Genomic DNA, 24,134 nt, shown 5'->3' with positions numbered 1-24,134 from the left:
ACACAGAGACGATACAGATATGATACTGCAAACCCCGCCTGCATCTCCCTCGCTGCGCTTTAGAAGAAAATGGAACTTTAATGCAGCTTTAATGTACAACCTGACCCACTTTAAACACTAACTGATATTCCATGTCAGCTTCAGTCAAGCTAGGTTGAACCGTCATTCCATACGAGCGAGGCAGAATTAATCAGGTTCTCACCGAGTGTGTGCAGAGCAAGACCGTCGTCTGACGAGCACATGCATGGGGATTTGTATTATTGATGAAACGTTAGCAGCGCGCCTCCTCGAAACGCCTCTGTACTGTGCACATCTGTGCCGCCGCTGAGCCGGGCTGACCGTGTACGATAAACATTTTCACTTCCAAAGTGTGTAAGTGAATTCTGCTGTTTCCTCATGTGGTTTGAGAGACTCGACAGACAACAAATACCCCCGGCTGAGCGCTACACTCAAAGCCGAGGGAGCGTTTCTCCCTTTTGTTGTGGTGTTGACACTTCCTCCAGCAGCTACCTGAGAGAGTCAGCGGCAGTGCTTCTGCTTCGCCATTGCTCCCATTTCTTCTCAAAAATATCCTGATTTTAAAAGGCATGAAAATATGTAATGGCAGGAAGCCTGAGTCACAGTGCAACTTGCTTCTGACCGGCCACTGACGTCACCCCTCATCACGTCTTCCATCGACATGAACCCAAAATCAAGACCAAACTGATGTGGCCATTTGCTGGTTCTTTTGTTTGGCCGCTCCTAGCTTCAGTTTGTGTCGTTTTTACGATTTTACCATGAACAACAATGACGAAAAACAAAATAATAATTGCCATAAACGCAGGAGCATGTATGGATGAGACCGAAGCAGCTATGCAGGTTGCTGTGAGTCGATTTAGGGAAATAACAGCACATTTCTTCAACAGTAATTACTCCCGGCTACCACGAACCGCTTATATCGACTGCATTGACAGAGCGGTTACGTGACTCACTGCTGATTGGCTGTTCAGTCTTATTATGGGGCTCACAAAATCCATCCAACTGCCCGTGATGTAATAGTCCATGTAGGTGCTAACGACTAAAGGCTCAGACAGTCGGCTGAGCTCCGGCAGGATTTTGACTCTCGCTGAGACAGTTCTGATCCTGGAGACTTTCTTTAGTTTATCTTGGCCGGCTCTTGCTCAGAGGACTGGCTGTGAGGATTTCAGCGTTCATTCGTGAACCTGATTAGGTTACTGTGCCCTTAATTCAGAATGCAACAGGCAAATTTTTAACAAGAGTGAAAACATCATGTGAGGAACCTGGCCTCAGATCATGGCACTGACTGCCTGGTAATTTTCAGAATTGATTACAAAATTGGATTTATTGTCCAGAAAGCCCTGGACGGCCTCGCACTGCAGCCGCTCTGACAGGCTTCTCAGAAACGAGTCAGACCTCGCAGATCCTCCGGCACGGGGTGTTCAGAGGGTTTCGGCAAAAGCTGATGAAGCTGCTTTTAGTTTTAATGATCCCAGTTGTTTGTGTTCGCTGCCAGATTAGATCTGCATCACGCTCATTAAACGTAGATCAGACTTGCTCTAATTCTAAGAATTTACTCTTTTTTCTCCTACACATTTGATTAGCTTTGCATTGTGGCGGATGTGTCGTTTTATTGTATTTAGTTGCAGCAATTAGCACAAAAAAAAACACTTCTTCTCTGTGAAGCTGCATTTCCCTTCAAACAAAACGTACAATACACGTGAAGCTTTGCTGTGTCTGCTCGCGGTCACGCTCACATACAAACTGCCGCCTCTACGTTAACAAATTCTTTTCTACTGAACGGATTGAAAAACAGTTCACTTCGGTTGCCTTCAAGTCAAAATCTCTCCATTTCCCCACATGACTCCTGGGGCCCACTTGCCAATCCAGCACTGCAGGGGCTCCACTTTGGTCAACCCTGCTTCCTGAAAATCCTCTCATCTCAGCTCAGAACATTCCTTTGAAGCACTCTTCTGCAACAAACTCCCAGCGCCACAAGTTTTTAGGCTTGTTTCAAGAATGGTTTGTTGAGTAATTATTGTTTTATTGATCTGTCCTATAGGAGCAGAGAAGAGTCGAACTCAATGAATAGCTGATGGCTGCATAATCCGCAATGTTCTGCAATGTAGAAGTGGGAGATTTGATCAGTTCTCAAAACTGTCAGGAAACTCAGAGCTGAGAGGTGAGGCCCGGGTGAAGAGTCAGACAGGTCCACTGACGGCTGCTGCCTTCGAGGAAGCACTCAGGGAGAAATGTCACAACTGATTAGAACAGCCTAAATCTTAAGGTGAGCGAAACTATACATATATTCATTATTTCTATTTTGGAAACCAAACATGAGCGCTTGGACTCGATTCAGTGTCAGAAAAGTTAAAGTGCACTTCAGTGAGTTGAATCAGCGCAGTGTCACCGAGAGGCGCAGCTTCATTTTTAACACCCGCGCATTATTCACTCAGAAGACTTTCGCATTCACACTTGTTGCCCTCTCTTGAGGTTAAACTGCTTTCTACTCAGATCCTTCTAAATCTATCTGGGGACCTTCTCAGCCTGTTGACCTTCGTAAGCGTCGTCGCAGCTGTGAAGAGTCAACAGCCGGCTTCGTTTTTGATTTTGAGTTTGGCAGGAACGTGCTACGCGGCAGGTGATGGGGAGTCATCGGTTTTCATTATCTTTATTGTCGACGCTGTAGGAGAGAGCAGGAGTAGTGTAAAGTGTGCCGCCCTAAAGATAGACGACAATGAGAAAACTGACACAGCACAAGTGTTTGGAGACTCAGAAGTGGGACAAAGGAAGACGATAAGATGGATTACAGTTTGTGATGGTGACGCTGCTTAGAAGATGGGCTGCGCCATATGACCTGAAATCCACATCACACCTTCTCCTTCAAGTCATCTGTGAGCTGGACTGATCACTAAATAGGAAACCACTGATCACAGCTGAGAAGCATTATCAGGCATTTGTTCGCTAAAACAGTAAAAAGGTTAAAAACAGGCTCTTATGCTAAATATATTGTAGACTGAATTATTCAAAATTATATAAAAAAAACCCACAAGGCCTCCGTTATCTCATTCTATCTGGGGGCTGTTTTAGTTTAGAGAGTGGCATTAGCAGATACTAAAGCAATGGAGTGCTTTGTCTGAAATGTGCCCTGAGCAACTGGTGGATTTTCTGCCTTTACATTATAATAACATCATCTTAATTCTTTTGTGCACCATGTTTACATAAGTTTAACCCCGTTTACAACCGGTGTTAATCTGCTGTCATCTGCATCTGGATGGGTTATCCGAATAATAAATGATCTGATCCTGCCTTCGCGTTTACGCCTGGTATTTTTAATTGGCTCTCGTTGTCCTCTGCATCTGTTTGACCGAAGCCAGCTGAACTACAAACAAACACACACACAAAACCTCGAGAGCAAATCCTGTGTGTGAGTTATTTAAGGTGCCGACAAATCAGCCCCAGACTCCCTTAAAAAAAATCTGAGTTTTGTGAGTTGTTGAGTTTGGGGAAACTTTATAAACTTTTTGAAACACAGCCTACAAAAAAAACCTGAATTATTTCTCCCCTCTTGTAAATTCGGTAAATGTATTAAATTATTTCTTCCTTTGCCTATAAAACTATTATAAACATGTGTGTGTTTGTCCTGGCGTGTGGCAGAGACAGCGTGCAGGCTTCTCTGTGATGAGATAAATTATATGCCTTGTTAACAGCAGATCAGCTGCACAGATGAGTGCAGGGCACAAAGTGAAACACACAGTTATTTCTTATTGTTTATCATTCATTTCCCACCAGACTGCTTTCATTCTCCACGCAGTTCTGTTGAATAACACGTTTCTGCGCTTTAAAAGGCACAGAACAAACATATAAGCAGAAATTACATTCATCCCTTTCAGCCTTCCTGCTTGTACGCTTGCTGAAAACAAACATCTGTATCGGCGCTCTGTATCGTGTCTCTACCTAAGATCTGAGCACAAAGTGAGCCAGACGAGCTCCAGATGTGGTCAGGCAGACCTGATCACATTCTGATCTGAATGCATTAACGTGTCTGTGTCTGGATACAGTGTGCATGTTAATACCAGGTGAAAATGGCTTCCCGTACCAGCTCTTCCTCATCTGCGCCCTCAACCCCACCTGCAGCTTCTCCAGCTTTTGAGTCACTTTCTCTGTTCTTGGCACTGAAGGCTAATTACACACTGACTGACAGCCATAGCAGTTTGCACTGAGGATTAGATGTGACTGGTCGCTGTGCGTTCAGGTGCATAAAACGGTTTAACTACAATTAACCTGTCTAAACAGACTGAACAGGCCGATGCGTTCAGGGGACTGAGACGCTCAGATTATCAGTTTGAGCATATTTCCGGCCGACGTGGGCGACTCGTGAACTGAACTTCGCCGGAGTGGATTCCACTCACACAAAGAGAGACAGACCTCGTGCCAGCTCTAAAGTTCAATGCATGTATGGGCCAGTGGCCAAAACAATCTGCCGAGGGGCTATCCTTCTCTGTCAGCGTACAGAGTAGCCGTGACAGGAAGCGGCCTTGGGGGGGGTAACTAAGCAAGCGAGACGCATCTTCAGACTCCTTCCAGCTCATCTTGATTTAGCGGTTCAGCTCTGAGGTCAGGATTCCTCAGTTCTTAGGCAGGAGTTCAAACTCCCGGTGGGACAGAATAAGAGCATCTAAACCGAGTGAAAATCATTCTTCCGCTGCTGAAACTGCATTAAGCTTCCACTTGGAGAGACATTGTCATCACGTGCACATTTATAGCATCTCGTGGATGCATGCATTTGGCATATGGTGGGTGGGCCAGCTACATCATTCACTATGATACACAGTATTTATCACACTCCAGATAACCTTGCAGCAGCGAAGGACAGCTGCCCCGCTAACATTGTACGGTTGCTGCGATCAGACGACTAAAACAATATTTACAGATTTTGTGCCCTTGCAGTAGATGTAGCCTCTCAGACAATAAAGCTGCAGCTTATTTCTGCTTTTGTACATTTTGCGGCATAATTTTGGTGCCATGTTGGTAGGCATGTGGGAGATGATGCAGACGACTGAATGTGATTCTGAGACGAATTTGTTCAAATAGTGACTTTAAAGTACCCTCTCTTTAAAATGTTATGTCGTTCAAAAATAGGACACAGTTCTAGCATTATTCTAGACCAGCCCACATATGAACGAATGGGCAATCTCTTTGACAGCGCTGCTACAATTCATATTCATCACTCGTCATTTTCATGCCAAAATGAATCAGCCTTCAGGAATAAAAAAAGCAGAGCAACAGCGGCAGCTTTCCAGAGGAACGGTCGCTACTGACTCAACGTGAAGCTCTAATGTGGAGTGAGTTTCAGGTCAAGACACTTCAAGTCCAGATTTACCAGCTCAGACAGAACACAAGCCAGAGTTCACGGACTGGATCTCACAACTGACCACAACCCGGAACAAGCTGCCTTCATTTGTCCCATAATCACTGCACAGCACTCACAATCCCACAATCCACTGCTGAGGGGTCAGCTGTCCATGGCGATGTTCAGAAAACTCTACATTTCAAAGGCAGAGCTCTGTTTTGGAGAACTGTATTGTTCTCAGTTTCTCCAAACAAGACAAAACTAAACAAAAGGACAGGAAAAGAAAAGAAAAAAGCAGACGACTGATCATTAGCATGTTGCTCTGGTTCTGACAAGGAAATGTTTTTCATTTAGACATCAACCGTCTGTCGGGATGTATATTTACTGTACGTCAAGGTCAATAGGGGTCAGGAAATAGATCGACAACAACTATTCTGTTCCAGCCATAGCATCATTATTCCAGTTTAATTGTGAGGATTTGATGCTTTTATTGTCTTGTGTCAGATTTGAAGATGGGACTGTTGGTTGGACAACAAAAGACATATATGAAGACAATTCATCCATTAATAATTATAAAAAAAAATCTGCAGATTCATTGTTTAAAAAAAGAATTGCTACTTGCAGTTCTACATTTCTATTATTTGGTTCGCAGGCTAGACAACCCAAAACAAGAAAGGTCAAAGGCTGTTGAAGTCCGCACCACTCTGGATAATTGTTTTTGTCTTTCAGACTACAGAACTCAAATCCAGCTGAATTGGTTTTTGTTTTCAGTTTCTAGAAGAAACTCAGTCACCACTCAGTCCTCAGTCTGACAGGGTTGACGCTCTCCATCAAATACTGACATGTGGGTGATTTTCATTAATATTTAATTGCTTGAAATATTTCCTGACAAAGGAGTCCAGCAGCTCATTACTGAAAATGGATTTCTGAATTCCGAACCAGGACCAGAGAAGCACTTATCAGGCACAGTGCATTGTTTAGTGTGATGCTATTTCTGCTTCTGTTCTCGGCTTTTTGCCAAAATGTATTAGGGAGCAAACGAAATGCACAAAGCAAATGTTAACCTCAACGTTTCAGAAACATCAGAACTCATGTTCCTTAACCAAATAACTCAAAGTTAAAGGTGCGCTGTGCAGGATTTGTACGAGTCTATACACTGTTTTCCTTCAATCCTTCATTTTATACCTTTAACGTCACAGAAGGTTTCGGGAATTGGTTTTGGGTTGATCCCATTTTTTATAGTTTGTGAAGCACGAAGCATAATCAGCAGCCCAGGATTATTCCAAGCCACCATCATAAGCAACAAACCACAGCAATAAACACAACAAGGCCATCTGTGCAAACAAACACGACACGAGGCCTGCCACCATCAAAGTGGCTATTTTGAGGTAGCTTCATCGAGAGACCTCTCTGCTCAGCACCTCATCTTTTATCAAAGGAAAGAAATATTCAGGCCACAAAAAGATCAGTACTGGATAGTTTTGAGATTCTGTAAAGTGTTTCCGGTTCACCAACATTTTATAAATAGCAGAGGGTGAAAGTTCACCTAGTATTTCACATCAGAGAGAAAGCTAAAGGAAATCATGTACTTTTAGTTTGAGCTCAACCAAAATGTGCTACAGGATTATTACTAACAGTGACAATGGTGTCAGAAAGGAGGAGAGCAGCTCATTTATTCATAGGCAAGCAGAGGGGAAGCCTGGGCTGAGCTTGTTGACTAGGCGGTGGGGTGGATGGGCACACAGGCAGAGTGATTAGCATCCATCACTGTCGGCCGGTCTACGACAGCGAGAGCGCCGTGACAGATGAAGGGGACACAATCAGGGGCGAAACAGCAAAGCGCGGCGGCAGAAAGAAGCCTGGGAGGGAAGAGGACACGAGCCTGGCCCGCAGAAGCCAATGACAAAGTTAGGACTCCGGCTTTTAAAGGTCAAAATGAGGATAGGAAAAAAGCGAGCTTTGTGAGGATGACAGGAGTCTGAATGCGCATTGTTCGTGTGTGAGAGAGCTAGAGAGCGTGCATTAGTAAAATCTGCAAACTGTACGCTGCAGGTAGAATCTTAATATACGCCCATTATGAGAAACTGTCAGTGAAGACAAACATCAGTCCGGAGGGCATTCCCACGTCTTCACACAGGCTATAATGCATCTGGAGTGACAGACGAGCGACGGCGCAGCCAGCAGAGAGATCAAAAAACATGACCATGCAAATGTAGGTGTTCGCACTTAGAGCAGGGCTGCAGAGCGTGTCCATTTCCTTATGTCTTCTTTTCTCCCCCAAGTAGTGGCACTCCTTTGGCCACATTACTGCAACTTCACCTCAGCTAAGTGTCTGCAGCTTCCGACTTCTAATTTTCCTCATGACAAGGAAAGTTTGAAAGCAGTGTTTCGGGCTTCTAAAGTGATTAAAGATCGGGCTGCTTCCGGTAAATGACAGTCCATTATAGAAAGACAAAAGCTGTGAGAGCTCTATTTGCTACTGCTGGCATTTTTTCATTCCACAAAACAAACCACTCTGCCAGTATTTAATCAAAAATTCAGAGCAACAGCGAATCAATGCGTGTCAGATGCCAGTTATAGGGCGGAGACCCGACCCGAGCCTGCCAGGACTGACGGGTCAAACATTTAGAGATGATGTCGGGGTTCAGGTTGGGTTTGGTCTAGTCGGTTGGGTTTACCTGCTTCACACGGTGCAATCACTAATGGTGAAACTGAAATTCTATTATATTTATAACCACTGATGACTTGTATGAATGTGTGTGCATGTGTGAGTTAAAAACATCGACCTACAATCAGTATAAAACAATGCCCTTTGACCTTTAACAATGCCCATTTACAATGTGCCTGCACGTGTGTAATCAGGGTAAATAGGCAAGCTGTAACCGTGGCAACAGCAATTGCATGACAGGATAACACAACCTGCATTAACGGCATCAGGCTCGGTCATGAAAAGCAGAATGTTATGATGTTTTGAAATTTCAGCACCTGCTTTATAATCTAATTATCTTCACTATTCAGTCATTACCTTCAAGCTTTGTTCAGTCCTCTCTGACATGAGGCAAAGGTCTGTTGACTGACATGTCTGTCTACACCATCTGCCTTTAGGTGGATTCACTGGCATGACCACAGTGTGTGGATTAGCTTCACCTGTGTGTCATGTTATGTTCGCACACCACGGTAAGCGGTGTCCAAATTCGTCTGAAGGAGAGCTGGTTTTGAACGAAGGCAGGCTGAGAAGCCGCGGCCCACAGAGAGGAGCGACACCTGATAACTGTTCAAAGATGGCCGCGCTGTCAGTCTTTCCTCGAAGACGCAGTGTCGCACACATCTGTACAAACCAAAAGCGACAGAAGAGACTGAAAAAGAAGTTTTAAGCCTGTTTGCTTTCTCACCTCCGCACCTGTGGCCAGTCCCCATGTGAAGTCAGCTACTTGTTGGATCATTGATTTTGCAAAGTTATGGAAATTGCCGGATGCAGCTCTGCCAGTCTTGATATCAGAAAGCTGTAAGTGAGGAGGCGTCAGACGCCGGTCAAACATCTGACAAGCACTTTGTCTGACGCATACTGATGCCCGCGTGGACAGACTCCGGTTGAGCCGAGACATCACTTCTGATTTCAACAGGTCAGGTTTATTTATCCGTGAGGAGCTGCTCATTTCCTGTGACCTGACCACATTATGAATGGATAAATGCATTCTGACTTCACCTTTTATTTTGTCAAACATATCTTTCCAAGCGATTATAATGGATTTGAGTTTTAACCTCTTCAGGCAACTCTTCACGGTGCTCTAGGCTTTCACCTGCAGCCACATGCTGGAAATGCTTGTGGCACTCATTCAACAGGATCTGGAGGCTTGCAGAATCAGGTGATAATGACTTGTGCAGTCATGAACATGCGAATTCTGACACCTGACAAGGATACAGCCGTCTAATCATGAAGACGGCAACAATGTGGCTCAGGAGGCAGAGCGGGTCGCCCACTAATCAGACGGTTAGTGGTACGATCCCCGGTCCCTTGAATCTGCATCTCAAAGTGTCCTTGAGAAAGATAATGACACTTTCCTCGGTGCACCATCAGCCCATAGACTGGAAAAGTGCAGTATAAATGCAGTCCATTTACCATTTGACACATACAGCTGTACACATAAGTGGATCGAGAATAATGTGGTCTTTGTACTTTAAATTAATTTCATATTGCAGCTACTGTGTTGCTAAGAGCTCTTGATGCAGTTGTCAGAAAGCTGCCATACAACATGTATTGCAAGCTTCCATATAATTTTGTTATTTGTCAACTGAACTCGGGTTTTTTATGGCCAAATCTGCCCCCGTTAACACGCTATCGGCTGCTAACAGTGGGCCAATATCACACACAACCAGATCAGTCTGGAAGTCTGATCCGACAGGCTTCCATGGTACAGATTGCTATAGCTGATGCACAGCTGGCAGCACAATCTCCCCCCCTCATAGAAAAAAAACAGCAGTTTGAATTTGGTGACTAAGACGGAGACAGAATCGAACAGGGGAGAAGTAATTATATCTGGAGTCGTGAGTGTGAGGGAGGCAAAGCACATAATTCAGCTGCAAATTTCATTTTATAATTCTCTCTGGAGAATGGCCTCGGCGGCTGTGGCGGCGGGCCACAGAGTCTCTATCCAGTCAAGCTCACATCCACGGTCTCTGAGGAGTCACCCTCCAGGTCGGTATCTCTGCTCCTGCACAAAGAGCTAACCCGGACTGCTGTTAGTGCCGCAATTACACACTAGATTTCCTCACTGGCCTCATTTTTGGCCATACTGACAGAAAAGCTTTCCAGCAACCACTGACCAAGCTGGAGAGCCGGATACAGCAAAAAGACAGAAGGACTGAGACTGAAAACAATCTCCATTTAAATCAGGGGATGCTGGGTTCTTTCTTTCTTTCTTTCTTTCTGCGGGGAATTAAAATGAGCCTTCACACTTTGTCACGTTGTCCATGATCCTAAAAAGCAAACTCAGACCTGATTCAGGTGGAAATTCAGATGCCATGTTACTATTATTGTTACTCTGGGTGAATCTGGAAGCTGGTTGTGGGCGCTCTTGCCTCTTAACCGCGGTTAGAGGGCAGACTTGATTTTTGCACTTGATGATTCCCAATCAAAATATTATTTTCAAATTCATTTCATTCTTATTAAATCTTGTATTTGATTGCATTTGTGATTGGAGAGTTAACGTGCAATTAATATGTTAATGGGGGGGTCATGCTGTTTTACTTTGTCACAGACTATAATAAGCTTTTGCTGTCCTTTTCCCTGCTGGTAATATTGATGTATTAATGCAGTACACTGCTGTATTGTTATGATTAAGCTCGCCTGTATAAAACACAATGTGGTAGGTTGCTATGACAATGCATCAACATCGAAAATGTCCAGAACAGAAGCTTTTTTTTTATGTGAAATGTTAAAGGTGTCACTCATTGTGACAAGCCCACAGAGAAATATCGCACAACTCTTTTATGACGCACAGCTTTACCGCTTTGGTTCACTCTCGCTGCTCTCATCGCTGTCACTTCCTGCCACAGCAGGCAGCCACTATCAGCAAAAAAAGCTCCACAAACCCACCGTACGCGACCCGCTCAGCTCCAAGCAGCAGACAGACGCAGTTGGCAACTAGCTGGATGACATAGCGGAGCGTTCAGCAGCTAAAAAGCCAGATATTTCCCTCGGGAGACAAAAACAGAACTAAAGGGAGAGCTGAAATTAGACTGAGAGCCAAACACAAGATCAAATGAGTACTCATGTGTCTCTGTGTCTGTTAGATGTGTAAAAACATAAGTGTTTGCAGCCCGGTCTCGTTCCCAGGTTGTCAAATATCGATGCTTTGTCACGCCCTGCTGCGTCTCATACAGATGCACGAGGTACCCTTTAGTATCTGTATGAGACACACCAGGCTAACAACTAACTGTGTGAGGAGACGAGGGCCGAGACGGCGTGGTGGTACCCGCAGACAGATCGGTGCTTCCGAATAAGTTAGAGAAGGAAGTGCGTCAGCCCTGTGTCTGCAGCTTGTTTCTGCTGCCACCAAGTGGCCAAAAAAATCTGTTAGTGCTGGTTAAAAGACACACTCCATACTGTGTGACAAAAACATTTACATCTCAACTTTTAACCAGCAGGTCTGCACATACATCTGTGAAGATTCTCACTCATCCAGGTGGTGAAACTGCTTTCCAATGATCCTGCAAGAGCATAAACGCCTGGGACTCCCCACCAGTCAGTCAGAAATGAAGAAGCGTCATGGACAAGGGGCGAAACGTCTCCTAGAACCACAAGAAAATCCAGCTGCCTATGGAAAGAACGTAGTTCATGAAGTTCCACGTAGAAGGTCTTCATATATGTACCATAAATGATTTGCATCACTTGAGCAATCAAAGTCAAATTGGTGAACAACAGTAAATCCTGCAGACCTGATAGTATACTACTATCACCTTGTTAAAGTTGGCCATATTTAAATCATCTACAGCTTAAACAAAATACTGAAATTTGTGTAATCCGCTTAAAATAGTTTTTGTCTTGTAGCTACTTTCCTCCAGCAGCCGACAGTTACGGTGCTAATACTGCTGCAATAAGACAAGATACGAGGTTATCTCACTTTGTTTGTTGTTTTCCTTCATCTTTTGTGCTCGTTGGCTCTGGACACAAGCCCCATTATGTAAAGCACCTGAGAAAAGAAGTTAGTGGTTTATTTGTTGTCAAAGTACCGATGCTTTTTATTTTCCTTCTTCCTTTAAGTCTATAGAAAATGTACAACTGAAAGGACAGAAGAAGGAAAAAAAACTCAAGACGACTATTAGAACATAGAAGGAATGATCTGTTCACTGTTTTTTCACTGCATGCAAAAGAAAACTGTGCACAGGTCGACATCAGAAAATAATTATTTGCTTTTTTTTGTTTCTGTGACAAAACTAAGACGGCCAAGTATACGTCAAAGAGATAAAAAAGAAAGGTTTATGCCGCAGTCGACAAACAGCAACAAGGGAACGACACTGAAATCCTGACTGTTTGCACAGGGAGGCGGCATTGCAACGAGCCCAAATAAATCTAATTAGCTTTAATGTGAATGATCTTTATGGAGGAAGCTTCCAGGCTGATAGTGTGGAAGAAAATAAATAATGTGCTTGAGAAGGATAAGTAGTTTACTTCAGACTGCAGCCTTGGCAAAACATCTAGCACGCAAAAATAGCCATTGAGGCCTGCGAGGATGAGATATGCAGCATGCTCTGAGACTGAACAGAGAAATCAGCCTCCCAACTAAAGTGCTAAACAATTCCAATAAAACACACATAACTCCTGCCAATTCATTACCAGGAGGAGGGCAATGCAGTCATGTTGTCTCAAGCGGATAAAAAAAAATGCCAGCTGCAAAGCACTGAGGCCAGCCCATTGAAATTAATGGTACTCATGAAGAAATAAAAGAGCCATAAAAAGTGGTCTGTTTTCGCCCACAATGGGATGACTTCTTGAATTAACTGGGGACGCCTTAGACAGGCGTATGCCAGTGATTTCTTTGGAGGTGCTGGATCAAGTAGACGTGCGCTCTAAAGCCTCAGCCAAATTGGAACACCAATAGCGACAGTGTTGGTCTGTCTCCCTGCCTGATTTGCTCAGAGCCATCAGCTCTAAATGCCGCTTGTCAGCTCCACAAATGCCGAACACGATCTGTGACGGCAGGATGAAGTGCACATATCTGAAGCCTTCATCTACACTGTGCTTTCCTGTAATGCGACTAAACAAGAGATGCAGGGCGGCACGCAGAGGGGCCGGATCAAATTTCTATATGGTTGGGATCCCCAGGCTTTGCGCTCCTTCAAAAAACAGAAATGTCACAGCACAATGTTTGCACAAAGCACATTATGCAACTGTCACCTGCAACTCCTCGTCTATCCACTTGACTGTCGCAGCATCTGCTGCTGCATTACAGTCCTGTGATATTTAAATCTGGTCCACAGGCACCAGAAAGTACAGAAGATGTGCATGTTTTGATGAACTTCAACCAGGGGCCAGATGCAGCAGAAACTATACAACCACACAGAAACCATGCACACGACACTGCCACACATGACCTGGTATGTATAAAAGAAGAATGTGCTCACTCCATGCACGCTTCAAACCAGGCGTACGCTTGGTTTTTTCAGGGATGGCTGTGGGTGATAATGAGGAGGTGGCCCCTCAAATATATGAGAGACGTAACCTTGCACTTGGTAATTTCACAAATTGTGTTATTATTCTTGAAGTCTTCACAGCATTCTGTAAAGTGTTACTCAGAGGTGCAACTATATATATAAATATATAAATATAGAAGTAGTGGTGTGCAGTGACAGCTGCTGTGGGGCTGTTGGAGGTTCTTCTTGCTGTTGCTTCTCATTGACAGGCCTAATGTGGTGAAGCAGGCACAAGTATCCATATGCAAACTGATTTAAAAGGTGTTTCTTCATCCATTTAAGGTAAACTGGGAATGAGGCTCATGCATGTGCAGGCAGTTCCACGATGACTGACATTTATAAAGCACATCCATGTGTGTGGCTTCATAAATGTGACAGATTAACTGGTGAATCGACAGAGTTTTATGCATCTGGGCCCAGCTGTTGGTCAAAACCTCAGCGATGAAAGCTCCCCTTACAGATTTTAATAATATATTGATATTTGGAAAACAAACGATGACAATATATGGGCCGCTGATTTATTTATTTTTTTAATATAAATACATACATTAACATTTCTTATAAGGAATCTTGATATTTTATTTACTAAGTTATACTTGATATGTCAACTAAAACCTGTACTGAGCGAGACTTTTTACAGTTTAAAAATACACTTGTCAGAGCTGGGGACAGACTATTTAATGGCAACACTGTTTCTGAGTCTTCAACATATCTGAATTTTTAAAATGTTACCTTCAATAAGCTAAAATTTCTGGATAATATGGTCAGGTTTATGTAACTATTCACTTAAAAATATATATATTATCTTGTTTCTAACTTGTGTGGGTGTTTCATAGTTCATCAGGTGTTGAGGGAGTCATTCTAAATCTCTCAGTGCTACAGGGAATCAGTTATAATAGTCAGTGCAAAAATGTCCAGCTTAGTAGTGCTACAAAGCCACGTGTTCCCTGAATGCAGCGAGAATAAAGTTCCCGTTTTCAAACGCCACCACAACCTCTTGCTACCATCCTTCATCAGCACAGCGGTCCACTGGGCATAGCATATCACAAGATTATAACCACGCACTGTGATTTAAGAGCAAAGCACTCTCGTTGTGCACGTGTGTGTGTGCACATGGGTGGACGGTGCATTTGAAGGATGGTCGACTAGTTGAAAAGCTGATCCCTAATTTTCCATGTGTTGGTTAAGGTCTATTTTTCCAAGAAAAGCTGCAGGAAGTGATCAGCTGACATTACAGCTTAAACAGAGCGGCAGACTTCGTTACAGCAAAGCAAAGAAAAACAGACAGCAGTGAAGCTGCTGTCTCTGAGGTGGAGGTGGGAACAGAAGCACAGCAGTGAAAAAGAACTTTAAAGCACCGCGGCTCTTTTGTTTACCTTTCGAAAGATGAACATAGACCCACACTGAGCCCGTCAAAGTGAAGGCACAGCTGGGCTACGCTGGCCTGGCTTGGCACAGCTCCCGTGCAGGACGGCAGTTTCGGGAGTGAGGTGTGCGGCTGCGATACTGTCTTCAAATAGAGCAACTTTTTTAAACTTTTACTTGAGCAGACCTGGGTTGGAAAGGATAGTTTTTAACATGAGTAGTTTTAATCTAACACAGTAATGTAACAGCTCTTGTACTAGAGTAGGACATGCTGGTCCTCTCTCCACTGCTGCTGAAGCCATGAGTGTAAAGTGGATGGGAGCTGGTATACTTTCCATACGTACTGTATTACTGCTGTAGCATACGCTTTAGCCTTCTGACAGAGATGTCTGTCCTGTGTGTGTGTGCTCACAGCTGGGTAAAGACAACAAAAAGCCATCTTTGCTTCTCACTAGATGTCTCAGATGTTTTGTGCAGCCCCTTTGTTTTAATTGGTTTCAATGACTTATTCTGCGGTGCATTTCCTTTTAGCCAGCACTGAACGCCTGAGTGAAAGAGTGAATTTGTGCATTCCCGTCTGAGCGGAGAGCTTATTCTGCACTACTGTATGGGTGAGCCATGAGTCAAATAAGCTGCCACGGGGTCTTGATCATGCACAGAGCTGCGGGGAATACAAATTTAATCCTGAGCGAACAATACGCATCACCCCCGTGGCCATTTAACAAGTCTGATTCCCACAACAAATTAAAGGTCACGTCCTGCGAACATGCACGGGAGCTCGCTGTCAAGATAAGGACGAAGGTGTGAGGAATGATGCAAAACAGCAAACCGATTTAGCATTCAGTCCGCGCATCCGCTGTGTCTACTTATAGTTACCGTAACTATCAAATTTTGATAGCCATGAGCGCTAATTGCGAGGGGCCATGTTTCTCACCCCATTTGCTTATCTCTTACAAAGCCATAACACATTCATCAGGAAATTACTTTCATTAATCAAAATGTACTATGACAAGCATTGACATTCAGCTGTGGCCCACCCTTCAATGACACAAAAACATGGTCACAGGTTCACCTTACTATATATAAACATTGCACTGTATCAACACAGACACACGTTCAGGGTGTCATCACACACTCTAAGAATAAAGCAAACAAACAGCTAAACATCTGCAAATGCACATCTGATTTCAGTTTTTCAGGGAACTTCAGCATCACAAATGCCACACAGTGGATTCATGCAAGACGGGTGAGAAAGCGTCGCAGGGCGAGGCAGAAGCAGCACACAGCAGGCGGCGCCGCACACAGACGCATTAAACCAAATCAGCGGCCGTGATTTGCCTCAAATCAGAGGAAGTCTAAAGTCACAGTTTGAAAGCAATAACATAATGAGGCTGATGGGAGCTCGCTTCTCATTTTCTCCCATCGACAGCTTCCCTGGTCTCAGCTGCGATTCACTTACAAGATCAATCTGACCTATTCTGGAGACAGTGAAATACATTTCGTCCAAATGTCAATGGACAACTGACGGTGAGGAATACAAAAGCTCCTTTTTGTATTTGTCCACCTTTTGTCTGTTTTAGCAAGTAATGCTTAAAGGGCTGTGGGGAGAGATTATACGAGGACTCACACTGGACTCGAGAGAACTGCACATAAATCAAATATTACTCCGAACTACTGCCAGTTAGAAATTTCAAGTAACAGGTCAACTGTCAGGAAATCCATCTTCAATAATAATCAAGAAATCCTGGGAGTCCCTTTTCAAGCAAAAGAAACAAACATCCTTCAGTTTGTTTCTTAAACGTGAGGATTTTCTGCTTTTATTCGAAACTGGCGATCTTGAAAATAATCATTATCTGCCTTCGGACTCTGTTGCAGCTGACTGACAGCAACGCAATTTTAATCTCAGTCATGTAATTGTTAGCTGAAACAGAACCATCTTCATCATCAGTCTGCTGACTTTGGTTTAACATTTCACAAATTATCACATTTCTTTATTTCTTATTATCTATCAAGTCATTTAGTTAATTTTTGTTTTGTTAGTAGCATAAATGGATGTCATCTACCCTCCTGTTATACAGCCCTGTGTTGATGATAAATAAATGAACATCGTATCTTCCTACATTTGAGTAAATATTTTGCCAGCAGAATCAAAGTGTTTGCAGGATATTCAGCCTTGATATTATTGGCACACACTTCTGTCTATGGAGGGATTATGTAATGCAGACTGTCCATGAACAGATATGAATTTACACTTATTTATGATTCATTCTCTCCATTAAGGAGCTCTACATCAGCGTGTGTAGTTATGTTTGACCTGTGGTTCTACCTGTGGTAATACTCTTTGACTTCTTCACTGAATGTTTTGTTTGTGCGCCCCCTGGTGTTTCGGAGAATACTGCAACAGATAGCACATCGAGCAATTCTGCATGCTCATAGCTCAGCCGCCGTCTGCAGAGGCAAAAGCAAAGGCATAAACAAAACTTAAAAGCCTCCTGAGGATGTAATGAGGACTGTTCACACCTATCAATTCTCAAAGAAATGGGGAAACTCCAACACAGAACCGACCAATGACATAAATTCATCACTCAGGTCAGGGACAGACTTTTATGTTTATAGGGCTGGCCCCACTTTGCTGCTGTCCAGCCAAAAATAGAGCATTTGTCTTGTTTTTTTTTTACCATTAATGCATAAATTAGATTTTACATTTCAAGTCAGGATGCCTTAAAAGAATTAACACCACTGTTTATCTAATGAGCAGGAAATTCTACAGGTCGAAATGATATTCCAGCATTGTCGATAATATCAGCCAGCAACATTATAATTACTGTCGTTCTACCTCAGTGTGGTTTATTCCTTAAGAAACTATTTTATATTTGATATGCATGTTTCAAACTCGCATGTACATGCAGGGTGACAAGACTCTTAGACGTTTTAGCATGATGATGACTACCAGCCTTTTTCCTCTGCTCGCAGGGAACAACAACAGAATGTATGGAAAGCGATTTCTCGTGTCACTAAACACAGTTCATGAATATGACGACAGTAAAATCCCAGGGGTCTGGCAACAAGCCGCGCTTACACAGAGGCCACGCTCAAACATCTTCAAAATGAAATGACTTGGTTCCTCAATAGTACTGGGTTACATAATGCACATGTTCATATTTAATAAGATTATCTTTCAAACTCAAATGAATATAAATGCGTCAGCCTGTGATTGGAGGACCGCTATGACAGTGCGATCTCAAAAACTAAATGCAGGAAATTAAAAGCTTTGTTTAAAGCAAACAGGCCTCCGACATGACACAGACGATATTCTCCATGAAGCACATGTGAAGGTTCGGTCATATCATCAATATCAAAACACACCTGCACTGACTGACCTTCTGTGTCCAGTGTCAGGCTGCTGCTGCCCACCTGTGTGTCAGCGCTACTCTTGACAATTTCACTTGCCATATTTGCATCTGACCTGTCAAAGCGCTACCGACGAGGTCAACGCTGTGCATGGCACAAGCAGGCACTGTGAAGAAATCATAACTCGAAAAACATATCGCAACCATGGGTGGAGAAGTATTGCAACACTGGGAGAGTAAATGCTGATCTTGTATGGACACCTTGAGGCACAACTATGGGGAGCAGAGAAAGGCCATTTCTATTCCAGTCTGTGATGTGGCATCTTAGGAGCAAGGCCAATAAGACGGTTCATTTATCACCCTGAAAGTTTTCATTAGGACGAGCGCCTTGTTTCTTTCACTTATTTGGCAGATTTATTTACCCTTGACTAATTTGGCTTTTTAAGGGAGGAGGTTCAGCTGCTGTAAACGCTGTGTCCAGACGAAAAAAAGTCCCCCGATACCGGCTCATTTAACCTACATTTTCAATAGTTCTATTTTCTGATTGGTACACATTAAAGTATTACGTCAACTCCAAAAATTTCGTATTGAGAAAATTGGCAACGGTGTGAGTCCAGCTCAACCCAACTGTGTTTACACCCCAGGTAAAGCTCTGTGTAAAGAACACTTATTAAGAAGTCTCATTAACAAGCGTCATATCCAGCAAGGTGTGTGTGTGTGTGTGTGTGTGTGTGTGTGTGTGTGTGTGTGTGTGTTTGGGAGGGGTCATTTCATTTGCTGCATGTCACTCTACAGTGCAGCTAAAATCGAGTCAACACGCTCCAACGGCAGATCATCCAGTTTCCTGAGCTGACACAGTAAACGCCTTGTTGGCGAAATTTTATAGACAATACTCTGACGTCCCGTTCCCCTGAAGGCATCACGAAGCTGAGCAACAGAAAGCTGACAGAAACTTACGCGTTGTTGCTATGGAAACGATACACCATCTCGTCGAACTGCATTGGCAAAGTTGTCAGCGTACTCAAGGCTACATTTTGTCCAATACAAGATACAAAAGATGTTGATTGATCAATGATGGACCTAACTTTAGACTAAACCAAACCCTTCTAAGTTCCAAACAAATATTTTTTCAAATTCTCTCAATACGTCAGAAAATTGTGAAAAACAAATGCTTTCACAGAATTAATTTCCCAAAGCTGAAGGTAACATCTTCAATGGTTCACCAACACCGACATTATCAAGTAGATCAAACATCAGAGAGGACTTAATAAAACCACATTTAATATTTTTTCTTCTAGTTTTTTTTAGTGTTGTTTTGAAATTCAGTTCTGCCATCAGTCTCTGTACATTCAGTCATATTAGGCTGCCAGATTCTTCAAGTCAGCAAAAAATAGAGCACTAGTAAGAGATCAGCACTTGGTGTTAGCCGGATGAGCTAATGCCAAGTATCAGAATCAGTACGTCCCAACTGACACACCATGTTTCAGGTTTGTCACGTGTCAAGAGATCCAACTAAACCTGAGGTCAATAAACAAATGTGTTTAGATTCATTTCTACAGCTAGAAATACACAATCTTTTGTTTGTTTCATTGAACTGAAACATCTGTCCAGCAATGTTTCATACAAATCTTTCAACCATCACACATTACTGCACTATCTTTTTGTTTGCGGGTCCTTTAAAAATTATTTATGCTGAAGAAAGAAGCACCAAAGTGTTATTTTCAGTCCAAACATCAAAGCTCTGAATGTAAAATATACCTTTTTAAGTGCCTGGGACTGACGTTATATTAATTTATTTTCCTCCTAGTGCGTCTTAACATACTTCCAGAATGACACATGATATGAACAACAAAGAGGATCCATTACTGCTGGAAAGGAGCCTCTGTTTCAAGAAACAATACCAGCCTCCTCCAAGAAAAGGCAAGACAAAAGAACGGGGACAGGAGTATGGAAACCAGGCAGCGCCATGCAAAGGCTCAAGGCTCCCTCAGCTGTCTCATCTGCAAAAGCCCGTGATTAATTGAGATGTATAATAAATGCTGAGAGGATTAATTCTATCACAGAGATGGCGAGACAGAAGGCTTTGACATTTGCGGGAGTCAACACCTTAGACCAGCAAGACAAAAATATCAATTATCTTGACTTAGGCAAGTCACCGGCGTGGTTTCAGCCCATAAGAAGGATTTCGTTTTGACACAGACGTGACGACGATAAGAAAATCGAGCCAGCAATAAGCATCCGTGTAATCTTCCTGCTCAGTTTTGATTCCTGAGGTAACGGCTGCAGCAGTCATAGCGGATGAAAAGCTGCTTGATGTCTCCGACGGCGCGTGAGGCTGAAGTCGCTTCAGCGTTTCAGCGATCTGACAACAAACGGCTCTGGGTGGGAAGATGAACTTGTTGTAATAGAGATTTCGGCGACAGTGAGGAAGGGGGGGAGCAGGGGCTAGTAGTAATGATGTTATCAGTCACTGTGTGATCCCGCGCTGATGGATGAAGTGTCTGCTGAACCCTCTGAAGGCAGGCTGCGACTGGTAAACATGAGTGCTGTCAGCATTACAGGAGCGGGATGCAGATTTTCACAACTGCCTACACAACGTGCAGAGAGGTCATCGCTTCCCAGATGCCATCAATCGACTCATTACTGGAATCAGAATCACTATTTCCTGCACTAACAAACTGTGTGACAGACAAGCAGATGACACTCTAAGTGTATTCAGCAGACGTGATTATTCTTGATGCATGATGCAAACTACTACGTCAACAAAACACAAAGTCATAATAAACATCCAACAGAAAACAGAAGAAATGAGGAGTGCAGCAGCACACAGTCACAGTCCAGGAGCCCCAAACTGAGGCAGAAGGGTGATCAGATCAAACATGCATTAGCATGTTCGATGTGTTTTCATTCACTTGGCCTACAATGGCGGAGCAACACTGCTGCACCATCCTCATCTTTCCCACAACTCTGCTGCCCCTGCCGTCGTAGCTGACCAGGAGCCTAAACGGTTCCAAAACAGCTGATTTGAGAGGATGCAGACGGGTCTTCCAGCTCCGCTGCTTCACCTGCGCCCGCCATAGTTTAACTGACCTGCAATCAGCTTGTTGTTCTAACTTCAGCACCTGTTGTTAACAGCGTACAGCTAAAAGTTTCCAACCAATCACATGGCTCGTAGAAACAAACGTCATCCAGGTGTGTTACACAGTGTTTCCCGCAGCATTTTACAGTGGAGGCGCCCTGCCTTGTTGCCTCTAACTTTTAATATTAGTGGTATTCTGCCGATTATTGTTTAATTAAACAAATAATTACTAGTCTGGAAAATATCCCCAAAAAAGGTGACATGTTAAAATGTCTTGTTTCAGTTCACAATGATGAATAAGAAAGAAAAGCAGCAAATATTTAAAATGATTGAAAGGATAAATTAATAATCCAAACAGATTATTTCATCAATTACTAATGTCTGCTCCAAATATGAGGTTTATTAAGCTTCAGGGGAAACGAGCAGCGGTGCCACCTCAAACAGCAAAGGCCACATATTTAATAAGTGAGGCTACTGTTAAACAAACATCATCTAGCACCCACAATGAAAACAGGACGTGTCAGGACGTGTCTGATTCAGATCAGCAGGTGACTGATTGCGCTCAACACCTCAAATTGCCGACTTCCTAGAAGAGTCCCGACCACGTCAGCGTCTGTGACACGTGTGTCTGTTGTATGTGCTGAACGCGTCATGGGTGTACTGCTGGACTCACACTGTCCACTGAGCATGAACGCCACAAATCTGCTGAGGAATCCAATCCAAGTGATGCACCTGATGACTTTCCATGTTGCTGTGAGCATAATGTTAAGAAACAGGGGCTAAACAAGCTCACTCCACGACAACCTAATACTTCCTGTTTACATCATTTAAAGCATATATTCATTCCAAAGAAACAGCAAATGAGAGGACTGACAAAACAGAGAAGATTAGCTCTTTGTTTGTGTGGTTGTTTATACAAAACAGACACATTTTGCCATCGGTAAGGCACGTAATGTCCCGTCAAAATCATTCTTACATCTTTTGTACACTGACACTATTTATCCAGTCACATACAGATGAACAACATGTTGAAAGCCAAAAAATCCATATCCGCATGTCATAATGAGCCAAACGACGCCTGAAAATGACAGCATGACGTGGCGAGCCAAGACATGGCGACACCATAACAAAAGCCTGTAAACAAAAGCAGAGAGAGGACTGAAGAGAGCTCAGAGTTCAGAGGGTTAACACTGATCTGACATCAGAGGGACCTACATTATATTTCAGATGCACCTGGATGGACGGCACCTGGAGCCAAATGACAGCAGACTGCACGCAACAAACACACAGGGAGGTGGTCAAGGCTGCTTAAGCCAAATAAGACTGTCAAATAATTTACACGACCTTTATTTAACTTTGCTTGAAATCTGATCTTCACCACCACCTCCTTCTAGTCCTGGCAGACAAGTGGGAAGAAGATAAACTGCTCCCATGCGTTGCAATTTGTGAAATACTAATTCATGCTGATTTTCACAGCATATGAGCCACTTGAAGAGCAGCTACTCAATTACTGCTGCCAGTGGCTGAAAGACCAGAGCCTGTTCAACGGATGTCACACCATCAGCCCGTTAAAAGGCAGAAAACACAGCGTCCATTACTGCTGACTTCAACAAGTCTGCAAAATTTTCTATTTCACAACCACAAGGAAAGAAATGGTGACTCCTCAGCCACGAAATGAGAAGTGAGAGACAAGAAACCAGAAGTACAACATAATCAGATCCATCCTCAAGGTGAGGGCTGGATCCGGTGCGTTAGTTATTAATATCTCACAGCGCACAACGGGAAGCAATAAGGCAGGCAGAATATCTGGCAAGTGGGGATGAAAGGGAAAAAGCCGTCTAATGGATCCTGGAGTGTCAATCAAAGCGACACAGCAAAGACACGAACCCAAACTCTGCAGCTGCGCCTCAGGACATGTTTCAGACCAGATCACTGGCCAGCAGCACATGTGCGGGAAGAAAGGCGGGTCAGGCCGGGTCGCGCTCTCTCGTTTGCGCACACAGGCAGTGGAAGAAGTGGCATTTCTGCTTGTGTCTCCATCATTTCCCACAACGACGCAGGGAAATCTCCAGCCTCTTGTTTATCTGTTTGCAAACAGTCGAGTGACAACAACAAACAGCGTCAAAAGTCTCAACTCGTGCAAGATTCTCGACCAAGACCGAGAGACGGACTCGACCGCTCGGAGTCCACCTTGCACGGACTTGCGCAACAAAGTTTCCCGTTAGCTCGGGAGTGATTTTAACACGGAAACACAAACGCAGCGCGTTTCGTGGCCGACACAAACACGAGAACGTGAAGCTCGAAGCTCCGCAGCCGCGGAGCCAACTTCGGCGCACAGCAAGCCGCTCGGACGAGCTCGGCTGCACCGATTCGCGAAAGAGTGCAGGCAGCAGCCGAGAAACTCGCCATCTGAAGTCCGAACTGCGCCGATCGAAGCTGGGGAAGGAGAAGAGGAGCGCCTTTACTTACACTGCGAGTGGAAGAAGGAGAAGTCCGAACAGTCCCGCAGACAGGAAGGAAAAAAAGCAGTCCGCGATCCTCAGCAGCCAGAGCTCCACATCCAGCGGTCTTCATTCCCTCTCCTCCTCCTCCTCCTCCTCAGCTCGCCTCCTCTACAGCTGCTGGATAAGTTTGCTGACGTCAACAAGCACTCGGTCTCAGCAGCTCTTTGGTGTTTGGTCGCAACTTGAATAATACATGGAAAAGGAGGGGAGGACGCGACCGGAAAGAATCAGGGAGGCACCGCATTAGAGGAGACCCTTTCACCACAAGGGCTATATTAATTAAAAAAAAAAGA

General features: G+C 43.8%; 1 protein-coding gene across 4 annotated transcripts in view; it reads right to left on the bottom strand.

Annotated features, from left to right (window-relative positions):
* Nucleotides 1-23,929, bottom strand: part of gulp1a (GULP PTB domain containing engulfment adaptor 1a) — a 70,863-nt gene extending 46,934 nt beyond the window's left edge. For 2 of the 4 annotated variants that reach the window (XM_041950523.1, XM_041950517.1), the window contains exon 1: nt 23,807-23,929. The gene's annotated coding sequence lies outside the window, so the exon portion shown is untranslated. The remainder of the gene's footprint in view (nt 1-23,806) is intronic. The other 2 variants (XM_041950521.1, XM_041950518.1) reach the window with 2 other exon arrangements.
* Nucleotides 23,930-24,134: the final 205 nt, after the last annotated feature.

Source organism: Chelmon rostratus, chromosome 13 (assembly GCF_017976325.1).
Source record: "Chelmon rostratus isolate fCheRos1 chromosome 13, fCheRos1.pri, whole genome shotgun sequence".
Taxonomy (NCBI): domain Eukaryota; kingdom Metazoa; phylum Chordata; class Actinopteri; order Chaetodontiformes; family Chaetodontidae; genus Chelmon; species Chelmon rostratus.
Note: the sequence above shows the minus strand (reverse complement) of the source record. Positions and strands in the feature narration are given on the sequence as shown.